Genomic DNA, 11,998 nt, shown 5'->3' with positions numbered 1-11,998 from the left:
GCTTCCTTAGCTTGGGAGTAACTTGTCCTCTGAGCTTTACTGAAAGATAAATTGGTCATTGCAGGCTTAGCTCTGAGAAGACCTCCTGAAGGGCGTGATAAAATGGTGTGGCTCCAGCTGTTTCAGCTCCCAATGTTTGAGTCTTTACAGCTGAGGCACCAAACAAGTGAGTGACAGAAACTTCAAGTGATTCCGGCTCCTGTTACTACTGATGGTGACTGTAATAGACCCAGAGCTGAGCCCAGTCAGCTCTCAGCAATGCAAGAAGTGACAGTCAAAAGAACTGTTTTTTCAACTGAGTTTTGAGATGGTTCTATAAGCAAGGAGAGACAACTAGTACCCCAGGTCTCCTCATCCCCGGCAATTCCTACTGCATCTCCATTTCTGAGGGCACACACACGAGCAGGTTTCAGAGGGCCTAGCACCATCCCAACTGCTCTGAGACCCCAGGAGGAGGCATAGGGCAGGGGAAGAAGCAGAAAACCATATCTGCAGAATGGGTGGCAGCAAGTTCTGGTGACATCTTGACCAGTGGGGTTGTTAGAGAGACCCTTTGGAAGAAGCATGTGGGGACACAAGCCCCAGGCTCTCCTAGAAGGTAATTGACATGGGGGAACATGGCATAAGGGAGCCCTGGGGTGTTTGACATCTCTCCCATCAGACCATAAAGTCTGGTCATCAGCCGAACTTCTCAGGTCCTGCAATCTTAAGAACTTGAATTAAATCAAGTTGCCTTTCTCAAAAACCATCAATGGCTCTGTTCCTTATGGGAAGAATTCTCATCTCTCCTGCCTGCACATTAAGTGTTGCAGCTCTTTCACTCCTGTAGTTCACCGAGTTCTGAGTTCTTATCCTATGACTGACAAGAATGGGGTATGGATACACTGGAGAGAGAGTAAGGCAGAGTAGAATTTATTGAGTGACAGAAAAGCTCTGGACAGTGAGAGGGGACCCAAACGTGGGTTGCCTGCTACAAGGCTGAGTCTAGGAGTTTTATGGACTTGAAATGGGGAGGTACATGCTGATTGGTCTGTGGACATGCTTGAAAAATCACCATTCAGAAATAGGCACAACAGTGTAGAGGATAAATTGGGGAAGGGTAGGTATATGTAAAATAGGTAAAGGATAAGGACCAATCAGGAGAGAGCATGCCAAATGGGAATGGCAGTTCTCAATCTGGCCCATGAATTTATCCAGAACTCATAGTTTGGGTTTAGGGCTTTAGATTGTGTTTTGCTGGAAGGTTGAATTTCACTGAGGACCCATTCCTGTCTGCCTAAGAATTTACTTGCCTCCTGTTCTATCACCAGTAGGGGTCTAATAAACTTTTCCCATTTTGTCTGCCATGGCCATGTCTCCTTTTGAAACCAGCTTTGCAAAAGTTATAACTGAGGAAATTATGGCAATGAGATAAACTGACATGGCTGACTCTATCTTGTCTCTAGCATCACAGGTTGGGTTGTGTTTTCTCAATCTTAGGTATGGGCAAAGCAAACTTTGAAAGAAATTTAGTTTATAGTTTAAATAATAGTCCTTCCCCAAAACTGAACTGTTCTTGTAAAAGTAATTAAAGGCCACCAAGTTAGGATGAGAGGGGCTTAAGTTCTAAATAACTACCAGCCATTATTCCGGAGGTCATAAAATTTGCAAATTCTGCCAATTACTCTTAAAGATAACATCACTTTTGAAAAACCCAAGATTGGCCTTTTAAGACATCTTTTCAGGATTTTGCATTTCTGACAACTGCGTAGGCCCACCTGGACCTGCCAATCAGTCCTGTGGCCAGGAACTAACTCAGCACAAGAGGACAGCTTTGACTCCCTATGATTTCATCTTCTAGCAAAACAGTCAGCACTCCCGATTCACTAGCCCCATGCCCACTAAATTAACCTTTAAAACTCCAGTCCCCATATTCTCAGGGAGGCTAATTTGAATAATACTAAAACTCAAGTCTCCTGTACAGCCAGCTCTGAATGAATTAAACTCTTTCTCTATCACAATTCCCTTGTCTTGATAAATTGGCTCTCTCTAGGCAGTGGGTAAGGAGAATCCACTGGGCAGTTACACTTTCCTCCTTCTAGAAACACCTTACACAAACTGTTTCTGTGCCTTAGTTCATGACATTTCCCATAGGTAGAATATTCCCCTCCTCTCCCTCTTCTGTCCACCCTATACTTACATCCTGCTGGAGCTCAGATCTGCTCTCCTATGGAAGGTCTTTCCTGGCCACACTACCCAGTTGCCTCTGTACTCCACAGTACACTAGTGTCTACTGTTCATCCATGCATTGGTGAATCAGAGAAGGTCCCTGACGCAGGAGTTTACAGCACAGTGAAAAGAGAGGAGACAGAAAGACCACAACAATACACCTGCAGCATCAGACATTCCTTCCAACGGATAAAGCTATTTTTGTTTTTGTGTGTGGGGGGCGGTTTTTTGCCTTGTATTTTACGGAAAAGGTAAATAAATGACTCTAAGATACACTATTTATTAACAATATTCTTTTTAAAATTGTACACATCACACTACTGGCATCTGGCACCTCTCTGTGTTTAGTTTTTCTGTGCAATATTGTATCACAGAGAAGCCAGCAACTTTATCCTTTTGTTTTTCCCTGCAACATCCATGAACCTTTTGCTATTCTGTAGGATGTCTATGTGACAGAGATCACTGATTTGATTAAAAAAAAAAAAAAAAAAGAGGAAGGAAGGTAGGGAAAGGATAAAACCCAAACTCCTTAGTATGGCTCACCAAGTCTTTCTGAGCTGTCCTTCTTCCCTTGGCCAGTCCCACCTTCCCACCTTCCCACGTGCCCTCTTCATTCCTGGCATATGCCACCCACAGGGCAGAAGCTTCTGCATGCTTTCATTCTTCTCTGTTCGCATTTCCTCCTTTACGTGTGGTCCCCAGCCCCACTCGTCTCCATGGTTAGGCCATAACCAAGCTCCCACTCCATCCAACTGTGGAAACTCTCATTCAGTGCTGCCAGTGAAATGTAATTGACAACACACCATGTGTATTAGTTTCCTAGGATTGCTGCAACAAATGACCACAAACGTGGTGGCTGAAAACAACAGACACTTATTCTCTCACAGTTCAGGAGGCCAAAAGTCAGAAAACAGGGCGCCCTGAGGGTCTGTACCTTCTGGAAGCTTCAAGGGAGAATCTTCTCCCTGCAGCTCCCCTGTGGTGGTGGCTGGCAATCATCAGCTTGCAGCTACATCACTCCAACACCTGCCTCTGTCTTCACATTGCCTTCTTATGAGTACCACGGTCGTTGGATTTAGATCCCACCCTAGTCCAGCGTGATCTTATCTAACAAATTATACCTGCAACAATCCTATTTCCAAATAAGATCACGTGCTGATGTTCTGGGTGGACATGAATTTGGGGTGGCACTATTCAACCCAGTACTCTACCATAGACTCTTCACCGTACTCTAGAAATCAATCACTGTCGTTCTTGCTCAAGTGGTTACAGTGTAGGGTATGTACCTCCTGTGTAGCTCTTTCATAATGCTAGCTACAGATGTTTGCATTCATCTATCTATTAATTTGTCCCCAACATGGGCAGGGACCACGTCATCTTTCTTTTTGTTTTTCCAGCTCCTTGTGCAGAGCCTGCCACTCAACTGACTTCCTAAGTAAATTGCCAACTGAAAATGCAGGAGAGTTATTTACAAGGTCTGGGGCCATAAGGACCAGTTCTCACAGAATCCCTTCCTGTGGACAGTCAGTTTTGCTCACCAGGAAAGCCTTGCAGCCCAGGGAGTCTCTATGCAAGTATCAGTTCTGCATCCGAAATCGAGGGTTGCTTGGTGCCAGGCAGACTCATTTTGAGATCTGAGATTGGAGGTCCCATGCCAGATGTGAAAACAACACCACAAAATCACATCTCTGGCCACTGCCCACTTCTAAAGCTTAGGGCAGCAGGGAACATCAGGTACTACTAGGATATCACATTCTCTCCATTTGGGTGACATATTTCTGGAAACCCTGAAAGCAAACCAGCCCTAACTCAATAAGGGTAGTCACAATGCCAGACTCACAACGAATTTGCAGGATATTTTAAAACATGTAATTATGGGTTATTGATAAGGAGGTGCCAAGAAGAAGGTAAGACCATGGTTTTGCCCAAACCAGGAACCAGTCTCTGTGCTGCATACCCACTGCAGGCTGGATATATGTGGCCTTCCAGGCATCTTCTTTGGAGGGAATGCATGTCTTTTTTTCAGCATAAGGATTTGGACTCCTTTTTAAACAGGAATGTGTTGTTCTTCAAACAAAAATTACACAACTCAAAGAATATGTGTGGCTTTTAGGGAGCGGCAACAGCTGAGAAACCTACACTGGTTCTGGAGGAAATTCAATACGGGCCAACCTAATCGCCATGATGGAAAATTTGGAATGAGTCTGAAATGCCTTCGCATTATTGGACAAACAGCTCTCCCTCCTTCCTAAGCAGGCTGGGGCGTTCCTGGTGAAAGCCCTTTGATAAGAAGAAGCAGCTCCTGGGAGGCGAGCCACCCACCACTTTCTTAGGCACTATTGTCCTGAGCTGGGGGATTGTGACATGGGCTCCCGGTCCACACAATGCCGCACCTCCTGCAACGGGCCATTCATCCGCCCCAAGGTTCCCTGATGGGAGGGAGCCCATTGACCCCGGGATAATAGATGAAAGTGTTTTCTCACTTGCCTTCCCCTCCTGACCCCTTGCCACCATTTTTCATGCACTGTCTCCTCTTCAGCCAGACGGAGAAATTCTTCCTCTGATGATGAAGGCTCAATGACCCTCTCCTGCATCCTGTAAGCTGGCTGCTTGCAGAGGATTGCCCAAAGGGATCCCTGCATAATGCAACTAAACCAAGCAAGGGTCACTTCCTTTCCACCCCCGCTCTTGCGTGTGCACACATCAACACACATCCCAAAGCACAGGAGCAGTGCTTGTAAAAAATTCAAATTAGTGCATTTATTCATTTGCTTGTTTGCTTGCTTGCTTGTTGTCCAGTGTGTTTGACTTCTTGGTGAATCTACCCAACACCAAATGAGTTCCCAATTCAATGCCCAAAGTCTTCCCCATCCCCATTGTCTTCTCAAAAGGACCAGGTCACCAAGCACATGGGAGCAGCAGAGCAAGCTGCAAAGTCTATCCAGTGGACAGCACAACTGCAAGGACCATAGATCATCCAGCAAAGCCCAGGTACTCAATGGAGGGCCACCTGGGAGATGGGACTGACCAATGCCACTGGCCAATTAGCAGTTCCCCTGCAACCAGCACCCAGCTCCCCAGCTCCATGCCAGGGCTCTGACCCCTTCAGAAGGTCTCCAGAGACGGTACGTTTACATTAGCAGTGACAGGCAGACAAAAATCCGGCCTTGACAAGGGTGTTTTATAACATCTGAAAATCTATGAACCGCCATATATTTCTTTTTGCAACCCGTAAGTGGCAAGCAACGATACCTGGAAAGGTGCAAGCTGAGCAGAACTCAGTTGAGGAAGCTGAGGATGGCCAGGCCTGGGGTCTGGGGTGACCTTGGGTTCTTCAGTCGCTGAAGGCTCCGGGCATGAGAAGGTGGCCCTCTGTGTGCCTCTTGCTGCTTCCTCACCTCGTGTGCATGGGCTGCAGGTCGGGGGATGGCCAGAGGCAGGGCTGGGGACCCTGATGCTTGACTGTCTGGGACGTGCTCAGACACCCGCAGTCTGTGTGTAGGGCCTCAGCACCAAGGCCAAGCTCAGGGGCAACCCCTCACCATCTTAGAGAGGGACTGTGGAGGGTCAGCATGGGGAGGGCGGCCCAGCTCCCATGGATGATTCCACAGGGAAGCTAATGGGCCTCAGGCGTTGGGCCCCTGATTGTGTCGGGTCTTTCCAAGGCCCTGTGTCAGGCAGCATTCTCCTGAGGAGCACAAGATGAGATGCCACAAGATGCATGTGTGTGCAGAGAAAAAGAGAGCGAGAGAAAGAGAGAAAAAGAGAGAGAGATGATCAGACAGAGAGAGAGGGAGAAAAAGAGAGATGGGGAGAGAGGCAGAGAAATAGAGAGAGAGCCACACACACAGAGGGAGCACAGAGAGAGATGACCAGACAGAGAGACAGAGATGGAGAGAGGGAGAAAGATAAAGATGGAGAGAGATAAAGAGAGACAGTGACACAGAGAGAAAGAGAAGGAGGCAGAGGGACAGAGAAAAAGAGAGAGACAGGCAGAAGAGAGACAGAGGTCGATGGAGAGAGAAATAGAGAGACATAGAGAGAAAGACAGAGACAGAGAGAGATTTTTAGGAACTGGACCACATGGCTGTGGAGGCTTGGGAGGACGAACTCTACAGGGTGTAGCAGCAGGCTGGAGACCCACAGAAGAGCTGCAGTTCAAGTCTGAAGGCGGCCTGCTGGCAGAGCTTCTTCCTCCCTGGGAGTGGCCAGGCCTTCAACTGATTGGGTGAGGTCCACCCACATTTTGGAGGGCAATCTGCATGACTCAGAGTTCACCAATTTAAATGTTAATCTCATCCACAAAACACCTTCACAGGAAAAGCCAGAACAATGGTTGACCAAATATCTGGGCACTGTGGCCCAGCCAAGTTGACATATGCAATCAACCATCACAGCTGTTACCTAGTTGGGCATTTACAAATTATGTTCTATCTTTTTTTCCCTTTTTAAGAAAAAACTCCCCAAATGCAAAAGCTTCAGGTCCTACAAAGCCTCTTCATACAGCAATGTCAAGGTCTTGCTAGGGTTAGAGTCCAAGGCCCCTGCCTGCCTTGGGTGCGCTGTCCAGGCCTTCACGGGAGGATCCCAGAGCGTCAGGGACCAGATATGGAGAGGGATGCCCAGAAACAGCCTGGCTGCTAGGGAGGGGCTGAATGCTTACGCCCCCCCACCCCCACTCTGAGATAGCCATTGCCATCAGAAAATTCACTTTCCTGCACGGGAAATTGTGTGAGAATCCTATCATTCCCTAGAATATTTCTAATGAACAATGTGAAGCCCAGAGAGGTAGGCTGAGGGTAGAATAATCCAAGGCTGTTTGGCTGTCTGGTTTCTTACCAACTTAGAGATGCTGTCAGACCTCATTGTTAGAAGGGAAGTCCCTGGGCAAGCAGGGGCAAGTGCAGCAGGCCTGATGTGACACCTGTGCCATGGGAGCTGCCAGCCAGTGCCTGGCGAGGGCAGCCTTTGCTCCAGGGATCCTGTAAGGACAGACACACCCACAGAAGGAGCTGCCTGGTGACCCAGTGTCTGAGGCGAGAGTGCACTGGCTGGTCTGTCTGGTGGGCACAGAGCAGGTGAAGGGCTTTCAGCGAGTGGCACGTGGAAAGACTTGTGTGGACACACTTCCAACACTCTGCAAGGCCCACGGAGACTTTTCCGTGTTACTCTGGGCCCAAAGAGGGAAAGTGACTTCCCCCTGATCAGAGCTGGTGGCTGGGGCAGACATTGGTTGCCTACTCGATAGTCATCACCTGCCAATGCCTTGCTGACAGGAGCCCAAATCCATTCAGTGTTCACAGGAAGAGGGTCCTGGCCCAGGACCAAATGATAATTGGTCTAATCCCTCATAGCGAGCCAGTTCTTCTTTGCCAGTGATTGGTTTGGGGCTGGCCACGACACTCGGTTCTAGTCAGTGTGACATAAGATTCCCTGGGGAACTCTGGCGGAGGGTTTCAGGAAGACATCCTACCCCTGTGATAGATGAGATGATTGTTCAGAGAGTATTGATGCTCCTATTGCCCTCCCCTGCCCTCAGGGCAGGATGCACATGCCAGCCCGTCATGTGAGCAGACATGAAACAGAGACTTTCAATGTTCTCACAGACTTGGCCTTACCATTAGATCCCTGAATCTGTCATGCGATCAACATGCCGGGTTGCTGGTGAGTACAAGAAAATTAGGATGACTACGGAACAGACCTGAACCTGACCTGGAGCCTCAGAGACCAGCTGAAGCAGAAGAGTCCTGGCTGACCCGTAGGGAGACTGCAGAGAAAGAAAAAAACATGGTCTGTTGCATTAGTTGTAGGTCACTGAGTTTGGGGGGGTTTGTTACACAGGGCTGTCATGACAGCAGCTCACTGATACACTCCCTCCTGCTGTTCAGTGAAGCGGTGTGGGTGTGGGGCTTGAAGCTACGCAGCCATCTTCCATCCACACTGGAAAACCAGTAGAATCACAGAGGAGTAACCACGGAGATGCTAACTGACATCCCTAGATGTCAGGTTCCATCTTTGCTGAGTGACTTCTCAAATTTGCCAACACAGAGACGGCCTCTTTGCCTCCTCAAGGAAACGTTTTCCCCTACTTCTGTCCATGGATGCCACTGCCTTCCTATCACCAACCTCCTCAACATGTGGCTTCTCATGAATTCTAAAAACCTCTTTAAAGTGTACATTCATTTGCCTGTCATTTTATTCACTGGGTCTTTGCTGAATTGGGCTTTTAGAGCAATTAAGCACTCTCTCTTCCCTCTAGGGCTGTTCATTTGGAGAACAATGATGGGTTTGCTGTGGCTGAAGCAAGTCTCTGGCACAGCCTGAGGGAAGGAGGCATCAGATGAAGCGGAGCTGTCCCTGGAGTTAGGCTGTGGAGGGCCAGGAAAGTCAGACCCGGGGGATGACGCCATAGCCGACAGGCAGTGAGAGGCTGTCAGAGGCTGAGTCAAGGGAAAGAGTCTCTCCAGCCATGAAAGTGGCTTCTGTGTGTGACCAGGACTGAGTGACAGTGTGAAGAAAATGTGGCTGGGTGGGGTGAGAGTGAGAGATCCTAATATTGCATAATACTGCATATTTTCCCCTGGGTCACATAGTTATCCAGCAATATAAACAATCCACTATTCTCAACAAACAACAAACACCTCATCCAACATGCTTTGTAAAGCTGCCTCTAGAAACTCTATAAATGTATGAGCCAGAAATCTGCAGATGGATGAAAACCATGCCCTGCCAGAAGATGAGTGAGCTGAACATTCGTTGAACAACCCTCTCATGATGTCCTAGAGAGGTGAGACAAGTGTAAAAGAACATCCAGCATCACAGACTCATGACCAGATAGAGAAAATCAAGATGCTCCATCTGCTATCATAGAATCACAGAATGTTGTAGACTGGAGGGCAGAAACCACAGACATTTAGCCCCCACGGTTCTGAAGGCTGGGGGGATGTGTGGCGACGGCAGGGAGGAAGCGGGGGAGGGAGGGAGATATCTTGCACCTGTTTCTCTTTTTATAAGGCCATTAGTCCCATCATGACCTAATCTAACCTTAATTTCTTCCAAAGGCCCCACTTCCAAATACCATTACACAGAGGTTTAGGGCTTCAACATGAATTCTGAGGGGACACATTCAGTCCATAGCATGAGGCCCACCAGAAACAGCTGGGACCTGCCCAAAGCCACAGGAAGCTGTTGGCTACCTGACCATCTCCCAATTCCCAACGTGGTGGAGTTTGACATGTTCTTCAACCCAGGGTTTCTCAATCTCAGCGCGATTGACTTTTGGGCCAGATCCTTCTTTACTGTGGAGGCTGCCCTGTGCATTTTAGGAGGTACAGCAGCATCCCTGACCTCTACCCATGAGATACTAGTAGCACCCCCTCACCACCAAGTCATGACAACCAAAAATGTCCCCTGACATTGATGAATGTTTCCAGGGGGCAAAATTACCCTAAGTTGAGAACTACTGGACTAACTTCTAAATTAAATTCAAGGAAAGCTCAATTGAACTGCTTGATAGCAGTTTAAGACTCAAGCCAAAGGTGGCCTCTTTTTCTGTACAGCTTCCCCCAACTCTCTTTCCCAGGTCAGAGTAGCTGACCTTATATCTTATGACCTCCTCTGACCTTATGTCTATCATAAATAGGATCGATCCTTTCACATCCTTACAATTCTTTAGTGTTTTGTGTGCCACAATAAACTGTAGGCTCTTTGAAGACAGGCTTGTGAATTTTTTTTTTTTTTTTTTTTTTGAGATGGAGTCTGGCTCTGTTGCCCAGGCTGGTGTACAATGGTGCAATCTCTGCTCACTGCAACCTCCACCTCCCAGGTTCAAGTGATTCTCCTGCCTCAGCCTCCCAAGTAGCTGGGATTACAGGTGTGTGCCACCATGCCTGGCTAATTTTTGTACTTTTAGTAGAGATGGGGTTTCACCATGTTGGCCAGGCTGGTCTTGAACTCCTGACCTCAAGTGAGCTGCCTGCCTCAGTTTCCCAAAGTGCTGGGATTACAGGCATGAGCTACCACGCCCAGCTGTGAATTATTTCTTTCTTTCTTTATTTTTTGGGGGGATCATAATATTTCTTCTTATATGTATCGAAACTCATACTGAACGATGAGCTCTTGGTTGCAAAAGAGAATTTATTTCTTGAACCTATCTGTAAGTCTGGTTGTGGATTATTTCTCCTTAGAATCCTCAGCGCATGGAACAGGACCTGGAACACGAGGAAGGTGTAAGTGGGTGGATTAATTCCACGCCCACAAGACCCTCCTAGCCTGGACACAATGCATGTTTCATTTCATGGCCCCTGACCTCGAAGATTCCCAAAGGCCCAACCCACCAGACATCCCTGAAGGCCTACCATTCACCAAATATGCCTTGGCCTTGCCCAGTCTACATCTTCCTAGTACCTTCCTTTTCTTGAAATTTCCTTCATACTCACCTCACCCTGTCCACTTCCTAAAATCCTCACATTCTCCAAGGCCTATCTCCAGTGCCTCTTCTCCAAGGAAGAATTTTCCAAATCCTCTAATTAAAAATAATCAACCATCCATGCCTCCCCCATTACCCCAGCCCCTGCTCCCAAAGTGCTTTTTAATTCTGTTATAACCGTTTCCGGATACATTCTGTGTCCCTTACTAGACAGCGAACTCCCCAAAGGCAGGAACTGTCATGATCTATTTCCATATCTTCCACGGAGCCTAGCAGAGGCCTGGCACACAGCAAACATAACTCAAATCTAATTCAGGTCTCCGAGAGAGGCCAGGCCAGCGGGCGATGGTAAACGTGTGCCTGACTGATTCCTCCTTCAGTGCCTTCAAGAGAAAGATAGTCATTATTGGAAAACATGCTTCATAATACTGTTTACAAAAGAACACTGCCCTACAAAGTCATTATTCTTAATGAAAAAAATGGGTCTTTTTTTTAAATTGAGAATTGATATCAATCCTAAATGAAGGATTTAGCCAGAAGGTGAGAGGGAGTCCTCTGAGGCCTGTTAGACCAACCCTGGGGCCACACAAGACTACATATGTCCAAGGAGACATAATCTTCAGTTCTTGAGAACTTAAAGTCGAGTGTTGCAGTCTCCTGTTTTGGAAAACAAATGCTGGCAATTACATCCACTGTTAATAATTCATAATTAGAAATATTATTAATAATTGGAGCTGTTATTTCAGTAGCTCTTCTAAAGGAGAAATGCCTAAGTGTCTGGATTTTGGAGCAAATAATGGTACTGACTTTTACACTGGGCTTTAGAAATGATAAAGCATTCGTCACCTAGCAACTTCCCTGACTCCCCCTTACTGCCGTAGGAGACAGGCAGACAGAATGGGGAGGCCCTCAACAAGTGCCCAGTGTCACTCAATGGCTGGATGAGACTCTGCCACCGCCCCTGTGTGTGTGAGCTGCTCGCAGCCCTCCCTACGAGGGAGGGGGAATGAGGAGGCCTGTTCACACCACAGCCCTGATGGCAGCTGCTGGAAAGGTGGGCTCAGTACTCGGTGAGAATAAGCCCAGGCAGGGAAAAAGGCTGCCCTTCTTTCTTTAGACAAATGAGCTCCAGAAAGTCCTGAGGCTACAGGAGAAAAGTCACTGGAACCAACAGATCAGCAGCAAGTTTTATGAGGCTTGGAGGCCACTCATCTCCAGCAGGGTGACTGGGCCCAGAAAGAAGCAGCCGTTCCAATAGCAGCCGTGGTCAGTCTGCAGGGCCTCAGGAGTCTACTGCTAGAGAGTGGGGAAGTGGTGGGGGCGACAAGGAGACAAGGGGGACCCCAGAGCCAGTTGTGGCCT

General features: G+C 47.7%; 1 pseudogene; it reads right to left on the bottom strand.

The window, feature by feature from the left end:
* Positions 1 to 10,279: 10,279 nt before the first annotated feature.
* Positions 10,280 to 10,420, bottom strand: LOC115894445 (annotated as a pseudogene).
* Positions 10,421 to 11,998: the final 1,578 nt, after the last annotated feature.

Source organism: Rhinopithecus roxellana, chromosome 17 (assembly GCF_007565055.1).
Source record: "Rhinopithecus roxellana isolate Shanxi Qingling chromosome 17, ASM756505v1, whole genome shotgun sequence".
In the NCBI taxonomy this organism is placed as follows: domain Eukaryota; kingdom Metazoa; phylum Chordata; class Mammalia; order Primates; family Cercopithecidae; genus Rhinopithecus; species Rhinopithecus roxellana.
Note: the sequence above shows the minus strand (reverse complement) of the source record. Positions and strands in the feature narration are given on the sequence as shown.